This window comes from Pyrgilauda ruficollis, unplaced genomic scaffold, assembly GCF_017590135.1.
Source record: "Pyrgilauda ruficollis isolate IOZ18807 unplaced genomic scaffold, ASM1759013v1 scaffold87, whole genome shotgun sequence".
NCBI lineage: Eukaryota > Metazoa > Chordata > Aves > Passeriformes > Passeridae > Pyrgilauda > Pyrgilauda ruficollis.
This window is the reverse complement of record NW_024530710.1, coordinates 1,321,852-1,342,476: the sequence shown is the minus strand read 5'-3', so window position 1 is coordinate 1,342,476 and position 20,625 is coordinate 1,321,852. Positions and strand designations below refer to the sequence as shown.

General features: G+C 40.8%; 1 protein-coding gene across 2 annotated transcripts in view; it reads left to right on the top strand.

Annotated features, from left to right (window-relative positions):
- The first annotated feature begins 2,305 nt into the window (after positions 1–2,305).
- The window catches only part of ASAP1 (ArfGAP with SH3 domain, ankyrin repeat and PH domain 1), a 145,737-nt gene continuing 127,417 nt past the window's right edge, over positions 2,306–20,625 (top strand). For both annotated transcript variants that reach the window (XM_041488083.1, XM_041488081.1), the window contains exon 1: positions 2,306–2,540. The gene's annotated coding sequence lies outside the window, so the exon portion shown is untranslated. The remainder of the gene's footprint in view (positions 2,541–20,625) is intronic.

The following is a 20,625-nucleotide window of genomic DNA, read 5'->3' as shown; positions in this document are numbered from 1 at the left end:
TGCTTTCTTTTTTTGTGCTGGAGAGTGGCACTGAGGGGAAAATACAAGAAAAGAGAAGGCGAAAAATACTATGACAACAGATCTTCTATGGAAAAAAAGTGAATAACTGAAATAGCTCACTGGCAAAGCACATGGAACAAGAAAAAAAAGAAAAACTGTTCAACCCCAACATGTCTTAACTTTTCCTGGTTTTCCACCAGTTCCTTCCTGACATCATCAAGCAACCATTTGGTCCTTGTTCCATGCAGCACATGCTAGGCAAGGCAGATGGCTTCATGCCTCTAAAGTCAAGTATTTGTTCTACCACCTCTTTGCACAGGTGCAGCCACCAGTGCTCCAACCATGCTCACAGGGACTGACCTCCATCACCAGCCTCATGCTCTCCAAAAAGTAGTAGGAGAATGACTGGGAACATGAGAACCCAACTTGAAAGACGTTTTTTGAGTTAGAATTAGGCTGGAGACCAGATGAGAGCTCCTGACAAAGGGATGCCCCCAAATTTTCCACCCCAGTTCTGCTGCCAGGCACAACCTAACTCCATAGTCCTGGCATGATGTCCAAGCCTGGACACTTCTAAAGAATGTTGTAACCAATGCTGGTTTGCCAGAGCTTCTGTCTTTGAAATAATAAGCAGAAACACAATGCAAGTAGTAGAAGGAGCTGAAGGAAGCCTTTTCCTATAGTGCTCCTGTTTTGTACCTAGCAGGAAACTGAATATAATGATAGAGGTTAATATTGCATGTGGGACTCACATTAGGGCCATTTCAGATGAGATAATTGCCAATGCCTTAAGCGAGGGCACCAGTGAGTGGATATTATCCCTGTGCCTAATTACTTCCACCAGCAAGTGAAATTCAAGGTACTAATTTTTATCCTTTTTTTTTTTTTTAATTTCTATGAAGTCTTAGGAGAATCAGAAAATCTAAAGACAAGATGCTTTCTTTCTAAAATGCTTTAGTCAGGACTGTCCCAAAAAAGTCAGTTTTCAGAGAGAGGAAGCATTTTTGGAAGTGGGCCCTTGCCTTAGGAGTCCATAACCTCTGGAAAGCAGAGAAGCCTGCAGTTGTCCTCCTCCAGAAAACACAGTGAAGTTTCCATTCTGAAACATACCGTCTTAACTCTGTGTATGTGTGTGCTTGTAATACTATGAATTTAAATTTGGCAACTCTTATGTAAACTTCACTATTAATTGCATCTATGGAGGCAAGGGGTCAGCTCTATGCAATATTATTGCTTCTCCTTGCCTTTGTAACTAGGTAAGAGCTTTACATTAATAGTGTAACCAAGGTAGATCATATAAAAGAAATAAATTAAGAATCTAAAAGTGATATTTTCATGATGAACGAGCTATCCACAAGACACAAAGAGCAAAATGCATATTCTGAAAATAACCAACAAAACATGCTTCATCTTAACTTTGCTAGGGACTGCAGAGTTTGTTCCTCAATTCATAGAATCATAGGATAGTTTGGGTTGGAAGAGTCCTTAGAGGTAATCCAGTTCCAGTCCCTCTGCCATGGAACTAGATTCCTTGACAAAATTGCATAAAGGGAGTCTCCAAACTCCCCTCCTGCTTTAAGCAGGCTATCCCTACTATTTCTAGGGGAGGAAGCAGGGGGTCTCCACTGTACCAGCCTGGAGCAAACCATCAAATATCCCACAGTATATGGGAAATATCCCCCAAACTGCCATACAAATCTTGTGTTACAGCAAAAGACAAGTGGAAAAATAAGAGGTAAATCTCCCACAGGACTACCAGGTATCCACAGTCAGTGGCACCCAGGAGTTTGGGCAGGTTGCTGCAGGGCTCAGGGTGCCTCTCCTTCTCAGAAGAGGAAAACTATGCACCTTTCCATAAAGCAGCACTATGTAGCAATAAGTGGAGTGAAAAAAGGCGAGGGCAGGGCTGAATGCAGGGCTGCTGCTCAGACTTTGGAGCGCTCAGGCTGCGGAGCCCCGCGGGCAGCTCGTGTTTCCAGGCGCCTCATATCGCAGATCTGATTTCAGGCTCACCCAGGCAGGCAATGGGTTAACAGGGACGCTGCATGTTAACTGTATCTGTGGAGATTATGGCATGTTTATCCAGTGTTCAGATTTCCTGTCTGAGTGTTTGGATTTCCTGAAATCCCTGCTATCAGCCCAAGTGCTGTCCACTGAGCAGACCTTTTTCTCTCTCTCTCTTCCCCCCACCCCACCCCCCTTTTTTTTTTTTAAACTTTGCTCACATGGTTGGTTTTCCTTCCTGCTCTCTTTCCAGTTGTAGTGCCTGTGTCTCCTCACCGGTCAGGACATTTATGGATGCTGATCAACATTCTTAGACTCCACAACTCTGAGGATTGCCGTACATTGGATTTCCTTTTTATTATTATTATTATTTTTTTTTAATTTCACTTTGTTTTACCATTTTTTGGCAAGAAAACCTGAAGAAACATGCTCTTTTTCAGCTGCCCATGGGAGAATATGTTTTAGTCTGAGATGGAATAATGGCCTTAGGCTTGAGGACCAAATCTGGAATGGGAATTCAGACTGCACACGTCCTGGTGAGTTACAGCGCGTGGGGGCTGAGCGTGGCTGGCGAGGAGCAGCTCAGAGACAGGGACAAAGGCTGAGCCCGTCCATTCAATGTGGCTGCGGATCAAACTGCAAAAAGCAGATGGGTGAAGCTGAAGTCAGAACTTTTTCCAAAAAAAAAAACTGAAGTCCATTTTTCGATCCTGAAAATACACACACTGCTCCACAGCCCAGATAATGTCTAGGTAAACTTTGTAGCAAAATGTGTAAGGCCAGATTCTGTGAGTCCTTTCTCATGAAAGAAACTTTTACTCACGTAAACAACCTCAGTGGCTTTAAAAAGAGCTCATGTAAGAAAGGACTTGCAGAATGGGGCCCACAGTGTAAATTGTAATGTCTCGCTCTCAGCAAAAATTAATTCAAAAGAAACCCAAAAAACTTAGCATTTTCTGATTATCTTTGCATGTTTCCTTGGCCTTTCACCATTTATTGTGGATCCAGATTTAAGTTTTAAGAAGAATCTGTGTGCCAACTATTTGCCCTATTGTCTCTTAAATAAGTTTGCAGTAGGAGCAACAGTGTATTCCATGCAGCAGTTCCGGGAGGCCAGAAAGGGGCTTTCTGTTGTTGGAGGGAAAATGCTGAGTGCTATGCTGCTCTGAATGAACTGGAAAGCTGCATTCAGACATGGGGCTTAGCTAAGGTTTTAGCTTCATTTTTGGATGTTAAGAGTTCATTATGACACTATCAGCCTTAGGTGGTTTTAGCTAAATCACAGTCACAAAAGGAATGAGTTGACCAGTCTCAAAATCAGTGACTCAGAATTTGAAAAGAAAAAAATCTTCCTTTCAGGCCTCTGAAACAGATTTCATTATTGGCATCCATGGAAGTGCTGCTGGATTAAGTTGTGGAAGATAAAGCATCATCACTGTTGCAACTTTTGCTCTGTCCCATGGCTGGAGGTTGTGGTTGTGCTGATCATTCCTAAGCTGCTCATTGGAGCCAGTCCAGGGATTTGATTCTCTAATTGTAGGGGAAAAACTTGTTTCAGGACTTGCTTAGATGTAGGGAAACATCTATAGGAAAACCAGTTTTTTATAGCAATTTTACTTTTTTAAAGTAATTTTACTGTTTTTCTTAGACTATTGAACAAGTCCTGAATTCTAGTGTGCAGCACTGCATGTCAAACAAGAGACTGATATTTAAATTTTGGGGGGAGTTTGTAGGACAGAATATTTTCCTTCTTATATCCATAAAGGAAAAGAGCCATTTTCCCAATTCTTTGCTTTCAGATTTGAGGTTTTAAACTAACTGCCTGGTGTTCCTTTCAACATGATCTCACTGCTCATCTTCAAGGTTTTCTTTGCCTAAAGTCAAATGTTTTCTGGAGGAGCCAGACCAAACTAACATCTTGTCTGCCAGGGAACCTCCCGGAATTTAGTTTTAATTATTGACATGGGTCAACACTGAAACTGGTGGCATTTTATGCATTGAAAGGTCAGTTCTTGCTGTGTATGTAGGACGTACTCTCGTTCTAGTGGGTTGACTGTCAAAAAATGAAAGGGGGGCCAAGGAACCCCTGACCCGAGTTAGACTGGACCATGGTGCCCTGCCCTGCAGTTACCATGCAATTTGATGGTCTGTGGCCACGGATGTGATCAAACTGACTGTAGCAGAAATGTGCTCCTCTCAAAGCTGGCAGAAGAGTCAAATGTCATCAATGATCTGTGAACTGCAGAAAGTACAGATGAGGAGTCAGGGGAAGAATAAAGACTCATCTAGGTCTATCCAAATCTCCTAGATTTGGAAATTTTTTTGGCCTTCCTATGAACAAGATCCTTGAGACTGGGTCAGCTGTGGGATTTTTGCCCCCTTTTTGCAGGTCTGGCAGAAGTTCTCTGGTTTCAGCCAGGTTGGGAATGCTGTGGGAATAGTTTTTCTGGTGGTATTTTGGTATTTCCTCTTCTGCTCACACCCAGAGCAGGAAGTGCAGAAGCACAACCTTCAGCTCATTGTGTACGGGTTTCTTTTTATAAACCTGAATTCTCTGCCTGCCCCCCCTTCTCCATTTTTTTTTTTTTCCTAACAGCCCTCACATAGGATTAAGGCTCTGTTGGATTTAGACTGAGAATTTTTTATATATTTTCATATAACAATACTAAGCATTCAATAGTTCCTTGATAATTCCTTATCATATTAATTTTCCATTGTCTAAGTGCAATATTCCCAATCCCATGGTCGATAATGTCAGTGTGCCAGTGTCCCCCAGCTGCTGCTTCTGCTGGCATTTACTCCTGAACCTTCAGCATCATGAGGACTAACTGGCCACCAGGACCTACCTACTCAGTTGCCCATGAAGAAATTCTGCAAATTCTTCTTTTTTTGTAACAAACGGCACCATTAAACTTTCTAAGATTAGATACTTAATGCATTAATGTTCTTTCCCTCACTCATTTTCTGCATCAGTGAGGAGGTTCAACTCATGTGCCCTCACTCCATGTGTCCAACTCACTCACCATCACGACCGCCAGTCCTCCTGCCTTTCTTGCTGCTGTTGGCAAGTATGGATAAACAATTTTGACAGGTACAGAGTCCTGCAGAGCTAACTTCATGAGCAGAGTGATGTTTCACTGCTCAGATGATAAATGGACCAGAGGAACTAAACCACTTTCACTGAAAACATCCCTCACATCAATAAAATGTTAGCCTTTCCTTTTCACGCAGTTTTCCTCAAAAAGCAAAGAATTTCAATTTTGTTTCACACCTGAGAAAGCATATCACGTTTGGATTGCATCTTCCCCCTCAAGACTATCTTAGCCACACTGTGAGCCCTTAATCGGCCATTTTAGAAATGAAAATAAAGTTAAGATGAATCTTAAAGTCGGTCCATGGCAAAATAATTCTTTCTATCTATCTCCACTTGGGTCCACTTTTAGGAGCACTACATGAACAGCTATGCCAGTCATGACTGGAAACTCTCCCCATGAGTTTGTAAGACAATTTGCTCCTCAACTGTTTCACAGTCTTCAAGAATACAAGGAAACACAAGCAAAGGGAAGTTAATTTACTTCACTAAAATCCTCTGTAACTTAAGCAGATGCAATGCAATTACTAAGAAGATTTGATTTCTGTGATTCTTTTGGGGTTTCTATTGCTGTTGGCTCCAGTTCTCTTTCTTGGGCTTTGGGGAGCTGCAGAGCTCCAGAGAGGGCACGAAGAATGACAGCCTGGGTCATTATTTCAGACACTGATTAGCAGCAGGCTCAGCCTAGACCACACATCACTCCTCCCATGTGGCACCCAGGAGCCAACCTCCATCCATGCTGAACATGTGAAGCTCTTTGCTCAGTCCCCCCCTGAATCCCAAAGCTGGGTTCAGCCCCGCCAAGTGATGCTTTTAGTGCATCTTCCTTTATCTCGACTGGAGTTAACAAAATCCATCTGTCTCTGTGAGTCAGCAGAAAAGTATTCAGCTTTTATACGAGTTAAGGGACATGGGATAGGGCAATGTCAAAGCACAGAAATCTTCCCCCAGCTTGGCACTTGCACATCACACAGGGAAAAGGGGTTGCATTTTCAGCTCCTATTCACCAGAGGAGCTGATTTACCCCATGTGTGATGTGGCCCGTGGTGTGCATGGTCATGGCTGCTGAACAAGGCTCCTTTCATCAGCAAACAAATGTGCAAACGGCATCACCCAGCACGCACTGTGACACGGTGGCTGCTGGCACTATAGCAAAGTCAGAAGATAACTCTATTTTCTTCTCATCAAAAGCAAAATGAGGAAGTCTGCCCTCTCCTCTTCTGCCCCCACTGCTACCACCCTGGCTTGAGCAAGTTGATCCTTAGGTATTTGTGTGGGGGTTTGTTCTCAGCGGTTAACCACATAACAATTTGAAGCATGTGGCTCACTCAAAAGAGACTGCCTTTAAACATTTGCAGACTGTAATTGTGTTGGAGAGAGCAAAGCCTCGGCTGGGGGCTGCTGGTCACCCTGGAGGCTGCGGCAGGAAGCCCTAAACATCCCACAGCAAGGTCCCATGAAGAGAGGAGAAAAAACTGATTCTATATCTAGGAACTTCTATTCTTGATGCTCTACAGCCAGGGCCAGATGTTCCCACCTCAGGTTTTGTACCTTTACTTGGTGTGTCAGAGCAAAACACCCAACAGGAAACAAAACAGAGAAAAGGGGTGGTAAGGAAGGGAGTAATGTTTTGGCACACCACTTCCATAAATAAAGACAGAGAAAAAAATAACAAAGAAATTAGAGAAGATTTGGTGTGAAGCTGAGAGTGCCTGAGACTGCTGCATGATCCCTGGGGGTGATCCCTGGGGTAAGGCAGGTAGTGTGGGACTGGAGAGCCAGGCTCTGCAGGGCACAGCAAGGAACCACCCTGTTTGGGGTGGTAAAAACTCATTAGAGTTCTTCCATCCCTCCGACCTTTGTTGGACAGAGAGGAAAGACTGGAGAAAGGAGGTGTGCAAACAAGATGAGCAGTTGTCCTTGTAGGGGTAAAGACCCCAACACCTGCATGGTGCCTCAGCGCTTGTTATCCCAGAGCTATGGGGCTATGCTAACATCCACTTTTAAAGAGTCTGGGGCTTAAAGAAGCCAATAAAACTGAAGATTGCAGCATTTCCCCATGGGAGAAGATGTCTGTGAGACATTCTGCAAGTAGTTTGTGACTCCGTAAGGCGATGGGCTTTTGATAGCCATCTGATCCAGTGTATCCTCAGTCCAAGCCTAGGACAGCCTCTCCTCGGCTGCTCATATACATACTCCTAAGTGTTCATTGTGAAAAATAACAAGTGCAACTAATCTTCTTTGCCCAGCTACAAGCCTCACTTCTATTTTTATCTTCACAGCAGGTATCTGTACAATTGCCAGAATGGCATTTGATCTAGAAAAGCAAATGGCTTTTGGAGTGTGGCCTTAAAGGTTGAAAAGTTTAACTCATTTGGAGAACGGGTAAATAAGGCCTTGCCAAGTCTTCTCTCATGGCTACAGTGACAGAAGCTGTAGCCAGGTGGCCCAGGGAGGGGATTGGAAATTGAGCTATGCTCCCAGGTCCTGGGAGGACCTGCAACCCGACAAATTCCTTCCATATCTGTTCTCCAGGTCTGGGGAGAAAATAAATCAGCTCTTAGTGGCTGAACAACACCCTTGGGATTGCCACCTTCTGTCTCTGAATTTTGATGGGCAAGTCACTGCATGGCCCTACCCAGACCAGCAGCAGGAGCAGCATGGCTGGCTCCCACTTTTCTTTTGTTCATCTCTGCAGCAGCCAGAAGGGAGCGTGTACGTGGGAAATGCAGAGCACACCGCTGATGTGCTCCTCAGAACTGCAGGGGCAAGGAGAGGGAGATGTCTCCTGCCAAGCCTGGCACAGCATCATGTCCTTTTTATAGCAGCTGGCCAAGTGCATAGAGAGCAATTTTTCCTGACTAGACCTGCCAGAGAGGCAGCAGGACATTTCAGACACTAGGACAAGCCTTATAGTATCTGGATTCAGCCTAATACCAAGCCCTTAGCAAAGTGCTATGGTTCTACGCAGGAACATAAAACCATCAGAACCAACACTTCAGGATCTTGTCTTCAGCAGTGGCTGACACATGAAAGGTGCAAGAATTGAACAGGGAGGACATGTAGTGGTATTTCCACAGATAATGGCCCCAGCGTTCCAGGATCTCATCTGGAAGATTTTTTGAGCTTTCAGAGCTCATGCTTAGGGTGCACTTGTCCTGCAGATATTTGCAACATGCTTTGTAGGCTTTTTCCTACTTAAACTAATATACATTTTAGGCATCCATCTTATAGGTACAAGAGATTGTTAGACAAAAATGAGTAGGCAAAGTCATGGAAGGAATTTTGTCCTGGATTTACAGTTACTAAATCATTACTAACACCTAGGGTACAATCCTAGTTTCCTACCTGATTTATAGTAGTGCTACAAACTGAATTTTGTGGAAATATTCCAGATTTATTTGTGAGTAAATAAGATCTATGCCAGCACCATGTAACTCCAGTGCTTTATTTACGTAATTTAGCATGGAATTATATTGCTACTTTCCTTCTGCATTAAAATTCAAGCAGTTCAGTATTCACACAAATTAATATGCCTACTGATGTAATTATTTACATAATAGCATATTTGTCATGAAATGTGTAAGATTGTATTCTCTGCTAATGTAGGATACTGGCTCCAGCCATCTGATAAGAGGCAGGTTGTAGTTGCACATCCTTTAATAATTATTTCAGCAGGTGTCCTTTTATTCCTGTTCATAATTAGTAGCTGAGTACTTAGAAAAGCTTGTCAGGATCAGAAAGTCCTACAATTCAGTAGTTATCTATATTCATGAACAGAGAGGATCTCTACCTTGGTAGAATAATTTCTGAAGATATTTTAAAATAGTTAAGGTATTCAATACTAACGGGTACCATAATTCTACATTAAGTATAGAGCTTTTGAATTATTATCAACCAGCAGGGTATAATTCTGATGTTACATGTGTCATAAATGAATCTGATTCCAGATTTAATCAATGGTAAGATAGGTCTTACCCAGAATCCCAGATCTCACAGGTCATTTAGACTTTGTAATTTTTATTTTCTGTGTTTTTGAAGCTGTGGTAGAGAATGATCTATCATATTTCCACATTGACCAGGATGGGGTTAAAAATCTAGTATCCAAGATGATCTACAGCTGGAATTTATTCTCACTACCTAGACAAATGGGATTTGGCTCAGTGGAAACAAATTTCCTTACTATTGAGAATATTAGACTTAAAGGGCGTCAGTAGCAGAGGAACAAGGATAAAAAGGTGATTGTAAGTCATGTTGTACTGGAGCCATACAACAGCCTACCTGACACCTGGTCTGAATTACAGAAGTCTCTTGATGGTTGAGATTTATGCTTTTCTTCTCAGAGTTCCTTGGAAGCTCAGAGCAGTAATTAGGCTGTTTCCCCTATAGGGTGGTACATACATGTCTGCACAGGGTATTTCATAAACTCCTACACTTCATTCCTTCCATTGCCTTCCAGCATGGAGGACAGCCTGGCTGCACAGTTCCTCTCCAGTGAGAAACGTCCTTCCCTCAAGGATCATTTCTAAATCTACTTCTGCCCATCTTAAGACACTTTGGTTTCCCAGAGAGCCACAAGTTGTTGACATAGGCACCTACTTCTCAAGTCTGGGATCTGCAATAGGCCTCTGTCTTGTGAGTCACAGCAGTGTCCTAAGCAAAGTCCTCCAATAGCTGCAGCTTGAGCAAGAGGGTTAGCCTTACAATAAGCTCCTACCATAGATTTACACCATCAGACAGATGAGGCACAAGAAGGAACATGACCCCAATCAGTAAGACTAGGTTTAGCCTGACCCTAAGGAAAACAAGGAATCTTAGACAATACTTTTCCATTATGGTGGTGCTGAAAGACACCTTATCATTTAAGGGAACCTTTTCCATGTGGTGATTATTTACATTCTGGGGAAAAAAATGTAACTTATATCTTAGGAATTCATATTATTTAAATAGGGTTTAAATAATGTGTCACTGAGAACTCTGCAGTATCTATAACCTGTCTACAAGTGAGACTGAGGCAATTGCATTGTGTGTGTATGTGTCTCCCCAAGACTTTGACACATCCCCCCCGCTCCCCAACCAAGACAGATGGAGGAACAGAGGTCTCAAGAGCTCCTACACATTTTGTAAAAATAGGCATATTGCTAGAAGAAAAAAAATACTGTTTGAAACATCGAACTACCTCCTCCTGAAGGGAAAAGCCACAGCCACTGTGAGGCCAAAAGAGAATTTCCACAGGAGTGTAATGATGTGCTCACTGCAACCCAGGAGAAAAGCTTTCACAGCATTTTCCCCTACAGGCTGCCCATAAGGGTTTCCAGAGATCCCAAATCCTCTTGGTGTTCGCTCAAACCTGTGTGCGCTGATATGGCTTTAGGAGCTATAACAGTTCAGTGAAAGACACCTGTTGTTATTTGTCCCAGGAGTTAAATTCTCTCTCCTTGAAATATCATAAGCCATTAAACCACCATGTTAATGGAAGAAGTGTTTCCTGGAGATAATAATGTGCTGGCATCAGTATTGCTTCCCTACTAGTGCTGGCTGCTAGTACAGTGGCAATGTTTTGAGAGGATCCTGTTTGCTAAAGCTGGCCATTGAAGGTAAAATATTAATTAGTAATTTTCAAAAGATGGTTGCCTAGAATTCAGAACTTTAGCTCATAACAAATTAGATAGATTGGATTAGATTATTTCAATGCCCTTTTGAAAGTGAGGTTGATTATTTTAGTCTAGTAAGGGTTTTGCTAGGAGTTCAGTGCTTCCTCTCAAGTGTCTCAGTGCAGGACAATGTAACCCTTCTCTGAGCTGCAGAACATTTGTTTTTACAAATTCAAGGCCTGCTCTAAATAGAAATCCTCAGGTGGGCCAGGCTGTTGAAGACAAGTCAATTGGAGTCTTGTGGAAGGACACTAGGCTGCCTGCAGAATGACAGCTTAGATGGGAGAGAAACAGAGATGTCCAGAAAGGATGGGTTTGTGCTTTTGCTCCTTAGCACCTCCAGCCACCCACAACATATATGAGTTTAGCAGGTTTAGCAGGAGACAAATGGTTGTCATGAACACCAGAACTGAGCAGCACCAGCCAGCTCCCACTCCAGAAGCAAACTGCAGTGGGCTTTGCTCTGGTTCCCACAGATGGAATGCAAGGGAGGAAGAACATTACAGTGACCAGGCAGCATCTGTGTGAACACTGACAACACCGTCTGGTTTCAACAGTAGTTATCACGAGAAAATATGTCCTCTGCTTTGTTGTTTCTTGTGCATGACAGAAACAAACAAGATTTTTTTTTTTTTCCCAGAAATGAAATAGGTTCTTTCTGGAATGCGCTGGGCAGATCAGGTTCTTCTAAGTACTGAAGGATATATATGTGGGATTTCACCATTTTTAAGCTCTCCCAGGATTTTTTTGCAATATTAATTGTGTCAGTTACAGCACTGTTTTTGCAGCAAACAGTAGACCCAATGTTAGGAAAGCTGGCCTCATTTGTGCTGTTAAGTCTTAGAAGCAGAAACTATTTGCAAGATCATAACTTCCCTCACAGACACTATGTTTAACTGGGGAAGAGTTCTCTTACAGGAGTAATATTCTTACTTCTGTTCACATCTGCACAGTATTTTCCTGATCAGGAGATCAAGAGAAAGAGAATCTGAACAACTGCTTCTCTAAGTAATAATGAACAGAGAGCTGTGCAGTAAATCATAATGTTCAATAAAATGAAAAACAAAATTTGGCTGGAGATTAATGGCTGGAAAGGGACTTACTGAATTAAATTGGATCAGATGTTCTCTGGAAAAAAATCTGAGATATATTCACAGGACTCTGTGGTGTTGGTTTTGTTTTTCACAAAGGAAGACTTAATTTGATTGTTTTGCAACTATTAACAATTTCTAGGCCTTGCAGAGTGATCTTAGGGGCTTGTGGTAGAGGAGAGGCACTGGCTGGAAATTCTGGTCCCTTTCAGGCAGGGAAGGGGAATGAACATGGAACCTTCCTGCTACACAATGCCACAAACTTCTCAAGTGTTGCAGGGGCATTGAATTTTAAGAAGATAAGGAGGGTTGACTTCAGTTCTCACATTCAGGGTAGATTCATGATTACAGGTGTGCTGCAAAGACTGATATGCCTCAGTTCCCTAAGGCTGTGCTCAAAGCCCAGCTGCACCTCTCATGTTCCCTCTTAGGTGGTTTAAGTGCCTCCTTCTAACTGTGTCTTCTCCTATAATCCCAGTTTCAAGTGCCCGGCCCTTTAGATGTTGGCTGAAGACACATATGGGCTCTGACTCAGCCTTTTGAATTTCCCCAGGGGCTAAGGCCCTCTACATCTACCCTCAACTTGGTATTTCACTGCCAGATTTGCTTGTGACTCCAACCACAAGCAGCAAAACATTTACACTTCAAGAACTGCTCACCAAAGAAACTGACTTAAAACTGTAAACCACTGGTGCTGGTGGTTTTTCTAATCAGAGATGTCGCTTGTTTTGTCAAGATCCAGACTTGGTTCATTAATGTATCAGCTGAAGGAAACCAAAGCTGCATAAATTGTCACCGATCATGCTAGAGATACTGAAAACTCTTTCCCCTTCAATTAGTTCGCTGAACTCAAAGTGAAACAGACCCGTAGCAGGACTGATCAAAGGCCCTCCTCGGCAGGCGTGGTGTCGAAGGAAATGCACACACCTCCCTTCTCACCTGCTCCCTGCAGCCCAGCAGATCTGCAGAGCTGTGGTTAGAGACTTGGCCTTATTAACTCGTGCTTCTTAGGCTTTTGTGAGAAATGGACTTAACAACAGTTGCCTAGAGCCAGAAGAAGAGGAGAAAGGCTATGTTATTAAAATCTAGAATGTAACACCATTTTAAAATTCATCAAAGAGCTCAGAGCAAATTCTCCAGAGATTGGGGACTTAGTCATCCCAGGTTTCTCCAGCTCATTTAGATAATTGCTCTTGAAATAGCTGTCTTCTTTCTTCCTTCCTTTTTTTCTTTCTTTCTTTCTTTCTTTCTTTCTTTCTTTCTTTCTTTCTTTCTTTCTTTCTTTCTTTCTTTCTTTCTTTCTTTCTTTCTTTCTTTCTTTCTTTCTTTCTTTCTTTCTTTTTCTTTCTTTTCTTTCTTTCTTTTTCTTTCTTTCTTTCTTCTTCCTTTCCTTCTTTCTCTCTTTCTTTCTCTCTCTCTTTCTCTTTCTCTCTCTCTCTCTCTCTTTCTCTCTTTTGTTGAGTAAGTAAGTAAGTAAATATTCACGAAGCAGGCACATCAGCTCCACAGCTGCAGAAGGGCAGAAGAAACCTCCAGATACCTACCATGCACATCTGTGCTTTCTATAATATGAGCTAACCCCATCTGAGTGCATTCAAAATACTCATCTCACTATCACTTGCAGAGATATTAGGAACTTATTAGCCAGTTTAACTAATTAATGCATTGGTAAAGTTAATTTTTTATTAAGCACTTATTAAATAACAGGAGCTGTTTAGAAAATATAATGTGTTATTTATTTCACATTTTTAACTACCCTCAAGGCCTGGAGGTACTCAGTCTCAATACTTTCCCACCTTCTTGAAAACTGTATGATTTTCTTACTTCTGACTTGGTATAAATTCATGCTGTTACCAAGACAGGCAGCCCAAGTAGTTACATGAGGTTGAGCACAAAACCAGTACAAATGAAACAGAAAAAAATAGGTTATTTTTAAAATTTTGTAAAAAAAAAAAAAAAAAAAACCTTACAGTACAACATATAATTTTATTGTGGGTTTTTTGCGTAACTTCTATCAAACAAATTCTGAAAGATCAGTACAACTTCCCATTAGATCGCCACTGGAAAATATATCAGCATCCACGGCAGTGCACCAATGTTTTTTTGTGTTGTTTTCCACTGAAAGGTTGGGGGTTTTTAAAATTTGTTTTCTTCCTTCTAATGTCTCTTCCTGACTGTAGAATTAGAGGTATAGTCTTATACCTGTCCGTGGTATGGTTCAGGCAGAAATAAGAAGGCCTTGGTGCAGTGTTTTCAGGCATGCAGCATCTTTGGAGCAGGTCTAGACCTCTGGAATCAGCACCCTACTCTCTCTTTTAGTCAGTGGGATGAAAGAAGCAGTTTAGCGTGTGATTCATCTGATTTTATAGACATCTACTCTATTATCTCTGTTTTAAACTTCTACTTTTGTAGGATGAGGTGAGATGCAAGCTACTTTCAGTTATCTGTGTTGACCATATCATCAGTCACGATGAAAGGAGTCTGGAGTGAGCAGCCGAGGCAAAGACACTTTGTCAGATACATCCCACTTCTGCAGTCTAAAAGTTGAGTCAGAGCTCAGTAAAGCAGAGGTAAAGAATCCCAGTTACTTGGACTGAGTCTGGGTTGTAAAAGGTTCTGTTGTAAAGGTTCTGTTCTGTCACTAACTGTTGAGTTTATCTCATTTTTCTATGTAGATAGGACACATAATTTCAAAGACATAAATATCCATGCTCATGGATCTGGGCATGACTCACTGTATGGGTAGATTCAGACCTGAAGAGGATACTTAGGAACATCTTTCTATGCCTATATTGAGGTTTCTATGTGCCTTGTATTTTGGGTAATTCTCTACAGACTTTGATAGTTCTGCACTCTGCTGAAGGACAGGATGGCTAGAGGTATTACTGAGCCAAAATAAAATACATTTTCACAGGGCTGTTCAGTAAAAGAGTGGTACCACTTGGTGCATGTCAAAGAGGAAGGAATGACAAACACAGCACTGTGAATGACAGAGCTGTATCAAGAAAAGTGGGGTTGTCACACACTGGAGCCTGATGTTCTTGTCTTCAGTCTGCTGTAGCCACCCTACAAATATATATCAAATATATTAACTTCTGTGAGATGTTCAGACACCAGGACAATGCATGACCTCATGAGTGCCTGACTAATCGATGAAGGCTGGAAGTAGGAGGTGTGGTGCTTGCTTTGCCTGAGTGCTGCCAACTCAGAGTAAAAAAGCTGCTGTAGGAAGGACATCAAAGGTTCAAACTAACCCAACTATTTGTGCAGAGATGATTTGATCTTTAACACAGATGTACCAGGTTTAGTTTCTAATTTTAATAATGACTCCTTCCTAAAAACTCAGCAAATTGTTGATCTTAAATTCAGCCCACAACCAGTGGCTACTGAGAATGAGTGGGGGCACTGACAAGAGGGCTTGATGCCATATTCACATTATATTATTAATCTATAATCTATATACCATGCACAGGGTATTTTGCTATAAACTTTGTACGAAGTAAATAATTAAGCAGTGACTAAGCATACAGGGAAGGTGAGAAGCACTCTTGTGTGTTACTAGGCCCTCACAGTTTTCAGAAGTGGATTATAAGTAACTCAAAATCTTGGACTGTGAATGGCAACCTTGTCATCAAATAATAAAAATACCCTTGACAAGATCAGTGAAAGCCCTGCAGAGGTCTGAAGATGGGCAGCAGACACTCTGATTAGGTGCTGCCTCCAGAAAATGAAAATTCTTTCCTGAGCCCAAGAAACAGCTGATGGATATAGTCAGAAGTGATAAAAAGGTCACTCTTAAATGGATACAGGGAGATTTAACTCACAATACCACCACCCTGAAGCCCTTAGACAAATAATAAAACACGGGCTGCAAAGACTAGGAAGTCATTCAGTCTAAATACTTACACAAATCTTTGTCATATATCTGAGTCTTAAAGAAAATTCACCTCTGAATGAGACTGTATGAAATGACCAAACAAGTACCCTTGAGCCCTCTGGCCCTCTCTGGCAATGTGCTATAAAATCCTACAGTAAAAAACTGTTCAGTCTTAGAATTATGTTTTGCAGCATGAATTCCAAACCACTGTTCTGTAGCACCTGCATGATCATTTCATAATCATATGACAGTTATATCACATGAGACAGAGAACTAATTTCCATTCTAACAGTAATAACCATCTCCTAAAACTAGGTTCTTTTTAAATCAGTTGCTATTTCTAAAAGTACCCATGCAAGAAAAGGTCTGAATTTTTAAGTTGATTTACATATTCAAACATGAGGGTATCTCAAGATGAATAGAAGAAATCTCATATTTTTGCCAATATATTTAAAAGTTTGGTCTGATGACCTGAGGATTAATAACCCTCTCAGCCTGATACCAATCCAGTGCGAAACACTGGAATTGTTAATTCCAGGTATTATTTATAGAGAATCAGAGAAAAATAATGCAATTTATTACTTTTTTCATTACTCATTGCATACTAATCAGGATGGAATTAAGGAAAATACATTTTATTTCGAGAAAGCTATCTTGATATTTTTTCAGGATTTAAATTTTCCCAAGGAAAAGAAAAATCTCTACTACTTATGTATTACTTATGAACTTTGGTAGCACTTGTAGCACCAAAAAAAAATTTTGATTAAGAAATTAGAATTCTCCAAAGTCACCACTGTAATGATTGAATAGATTAAAACCTAATTTGCAACTGACATTCTTGGAAACCCTCATAAGTGGGGACTCATCATCAAGAGGATGTCACTCAGCCCTTCAGGGTCACTCCTGGGCTCTGTGCTGCATCAGTTTTCCACTATTGCTTTCTTTCAGGATTCAGCCCACGTCTACAAGCATGCTAATACTTTGATCATATATTTTTATGGAAGCACTGAAAACACATACAGCTAATTCATGAGGTGAGGGTGGAGCTTCTATTGCTTAGGACATACTAAAATCAAGTCCACAGACAAATATCCTCAGATTTTCTTCCCTGAAGTTTGTTAGACCACATCTTAATAGTGTTATCCAAATCACAGATTAGGACAAAGCCAAAGAACATATGTTTGTCACATCCTGTTTGGATGATACCAACACAGACACAAACAGAACAAGCAGATTTTGGCATGAAATGAAAGATATTTTTGTTAACCTCACAGTTGTTAAAGAACATGTCAGTTACCACTTGGACTGAATAATTTAGTTCCATATTTTGCCCATGAAAGTGTCTTTAATAACCTTTGCAAAATGTGATTTTGAGGACAATCTTTAAATATGTAATATCTGCTTTTCAACAGAACATAGATAGAACAATGACTTGATTCACTGCTGTTCAAATAACCAGCTTATTTTTTTCATTTGCAGGAAATAAGATTTTTCTACCTGCTTTATTTTAAAGCTTTTTGGGATATAAAAGCTTTCTGCTCAGTCATTAGCTGCAAATTGCAGAATAAAGCAGTACCCTACAGCATTTCTAGATGAAGTAGTCTGTTTATACAGAAAGCACAAGAGCTATAATTACCACATGATCACATTTGTATATCAAGGTCAGATTTCTGTGATTCCCACTATTGTTTGGACATAAAGGGAGTTGATTTTCAGCATGGTGGTGCACAACTACTATTGTTATCGCATCAGTGACTGTAGAAACAATATTAACTTTTGCTTGTTTGAGTTTTTCTAGTTAGAGTAACCCTATTTCAGGAATATGAGAAAATTGGCTGACAAGTATTTGCCCTAAAATAGTCATTAGACATGAAAAAATATGGGTTTATATTATTGCTACTCAGGACATATAGTCTATTAGGAAAGAAAAAAAACTCTTCTAAAGCAAAAAGTAAGATAAAATTGGTCATTAAATGACATAAGCATTAAATCACAGAGTTTATGCAATATCAAATGCAGGTAACTAAAGCATGTAAAAAATATTTCCTGATATTTTCCTCTCCTCTGCAAAATCCCTGCATAATTGTTTTTCTTGATTATTATCCAATACAGTGGCAATTTTTATATTCTCTTCCTGAGAATCCATTAGCTTTCCACAACATTTACCCTGTTCTAAAACCTTAAAAATATAGGGATTCAACTCATTATACTTATTAGTTAAGCATCAGGATTAGTCAAGCACTTAGATTGTACCAATTAATTCAATATAATTGTACGTATTTATAGCTAGGCACAAGAACAAATGCTTTCCTCATCTAAGGACTAATAGAATCTGCTATTGTATTACTGTATTGTGTCAAGTTGTCACCCAGCTGCCATTAATGTCACCCTATTCTCAGTTAGGCCCCCTCCTTGCTTAAGCCCCACTAGACTTTCTCTTTTCAGCTGTAGGTGTTCCTGGGTGAAAAGCAATCATATTTCTCCAGTTTTCTTTGTTCTCTGTATGTTCTGGGCTTTTATCTTTCATATCCACTCCCTGTTCCCGTTCACATATTGCCACATATAAGGATTTTCCACAAATCTGGTAATTTTACCCCCACATTGCCATGAACAGTTGGGGAGCATTGGTTTTGTTTTCTTAGGGGGGTGAGAAGAAGAGTCAAAATACCATCTTGACACAGCCCAAATTCTACTACTGTCATTGGGTCAAGGATTTCAGAAAAGCTGTATTTAGCTTCAAAAGACTCTGCCCAGATAAATGGCATTAATGGGTGTATGGCTTGAGGAATTTGCTATCTGAATGATGCCCTAAAAAATTGTCTAAGGTCACTGAGCTAGTGTTGAACTCACATGAGCACTTTTATCACTGGGCCACCATTCCTCTCTCTAGGAGAGCCATATATGTTTCTTTCTCAGTGTTGTTTCTCATCAATCAGTGATGATAACTTCAACCAACTTGATCCCTTTATAAATATTTCTCTGGATTTCTTTGATATTTTATTTATTTGCTGATTTCTCTTGTATAAATAGGCCCCAAAATGAGTAGGAGACCTAGAAAGGGAATATAATCATTCTATAACCACTGAGATGTAAACAAAAAATGCTCATAATGCCACTTATAGCAAATGAGCAATTAAACAATATTCAGTAGCTTATTACAGCAGACATAAAGAGATTCTGTGACTTTTTAGCTTACGACGAATAAACTGCCATCCATTTAAAATTTAAAATAGTTACTTGTAAACTTAGAAAGTAATGAGCCATTATATATCTTTTATTTCTTGCTTTGATTTGAATAACATAAACCTAGGATGATGGTGACTTTTTTTTGCCTATAAAGATGAATAACATAATTAAAAGGAAGAGGTGTGCTGTAAAATTAAAGAACCAGCACACATGTCATCATGGGTTGAGTCACATTCAGGGTTGCTAGTGGCTATGGTTTGTTGTAAGATGGTGGTACTCAGTTGTCTGCCAGGAGAGGCCAATCCACAAAAACACTGTGCAGTGCCAGGGCTGCCTTCTAACAAATTTTTCTTTCATGTAACACAATATTCAAGTATAATATTCTTGATCTGAGGCAGATACTCCTCCTCTTGCACACTGGCCTTCAAATCAAAGGACACACCTCCTCCTTATGAGCAGAGCCCGTAACCATTTCTCCTCCTGCGCTGCCAAGCTGGTGGCATACCTGGTAAAATCTCAGATGCTTTCCAGGCAGCATGTACAAATCGAAGTCTGACGGTAAAAAAGATGTCTAACCTTCTTAATAATAAAAGAGTTATTGACAACATCACTTGAAAGTATCCTAAGGGCTCAGAAACAGAAGGGAAAAGAGAGATACTAACATCTTATCCAAAAACTCATATGTCGCAACTTTTAACTGAATTTCATATGTCTTGGAGACAAGGACTATTCTATGTTATTTTTAATGTTAAGCATTGGAAAACCTCCAGACCCACATGTCATATCTGGAAACACAAAACAAACAAGACAAACCCCATAAACAAACTACAGCAGTCTCTGGGGAAATAGGTCAACAGGCGTAACAAGGCTTCTCTTAGACAGAAGGTTAAAAAAAAATACTCATAGAGAAGGATTCATGTTTTTCCTCATGGAATCAAGGAATAAAGTGATGTGCTCAAATGAAAATGGGCAGACTGGTTAATCAAAGGGTTTAATCTGGGGATGGCCTCTCTCCCACACCTCCACTGCCTGGGCCCCTCTGTTTGACTCTGATCTCATCCTTATGGGTGCTTGTTGCCTCTACCATGTCCCAGCCCATGCAGTCCACATTGCTCTGACTCAAGTAGGCTTGTCCCAGCCTACCTGATTTACCATCTCATGGCAATATGTCCCAGCCCATGCAGTCCACATTGCTCTGACTCAAGTAGGCTTGATTTACCATCTCATGGCAACGGCTTCTCTGTAGTATTGTCCTTCTCAGCACTCATATCTGGCCTCAAGCCCCTTCCAGTCTTTTTCCAGCTTGTACCTTTGGACCAAACATGAAGATCAGCCCAGAATGTCCCAAACTGAAAGGTATGTGCCAGCCCTACTCAACTGCTCAGGCCTCTGCAGCATGTCTAGCACCTTCCTTTCCCCACAGCAACGCAAGTCTTTTAAACTGGAACGAGCATGCAATATAGTGGCAGAAAAACCTGATGAAAAATTGTGAGACCACTTGTCCATATCCTGCCATGACTGTCTCCCCACACCCTCCTGCCCTCTCCCACATGCAGGATTACATCCTGTCAGAACACTTCTTGTTCCCAGTCTCTTTATCCTTCAGATCTTATCTCCATCTTCCAAAAAAGATCAGTCTGGTGCGTACACCTGACATTGAAATTTTCAGCTTGAATGCTTAGACTGAAGTTATATCAGAAAACAGGGTCTTCTGAAGTGTCA